The sequence below is a fragment of the Sinocyclocheilus grahami genome, unplaced genomic scaffold, assembly GCF_001515645.1.
Source record: "Sinocyclocheilus grahami isolate Dianchi unplaced genomic scaffold, SAMN03320097.WGS_v1.1 scaffold654.1, whole genome shotgun sequence".
Taxonomy (NCBI): domain Eukaryota; kingdom Metazoa; phylum Chordata; class Actinopteri; order Cypriniformes; family Cyprinidae; genus Sinocyclocheilus; species Sinocyclocheilus grahami.
Genome location: NW_015505833.1, coordinates 103,123 through 103,507, shown reverse-complemented (window position 1 = coordinate 103,507; position 385 = coordinate 103,123). Strand labels below are relative to the sequence as shown.

Here is a 385-nt window from a genome sequence, read left to right as displayed (position 1 = left end):
AAAAAATATAAATACTATCTAGACAAATAAAAAACACTAATAAAAATAACAAACACAGAACAAAATGACTAAAACTTGAAAACAGTAATGATAAAAATCTAAATCTAATTTAAAATATTATGAAAGTATATAATAGTACATCAATGAAATATAAAAATAAAAACTAACTCAAAATATTAATAAAAACCCATACCTGTATAGTAGTATTTTATTTCAGTTAGTTGCCAAGGCAAAATTTCTTATATTAGTTTTTAGTTAAAATGCTAAAATAACCAAAACGAAATGAACTAAAACTAATAAATACAAATTAATAAATACTTAAAAAACACTAATAAAAAACTAAGATATATAGATAGATGACAGACAGACAGACAGACAGACAGAC

At 20.8% G+C, this 385-nt stretch overlaps 1 pseudogene; it reads right to left on the bottom strand.

Moving 5' to 3' along the window:
- Positions 1–385, bottom strand: part of LOC107558619 (plectin-like) — a 78,100-nt pseudogene that overhangs the window by 22,886 nt on the left and 54,829 nt on the right.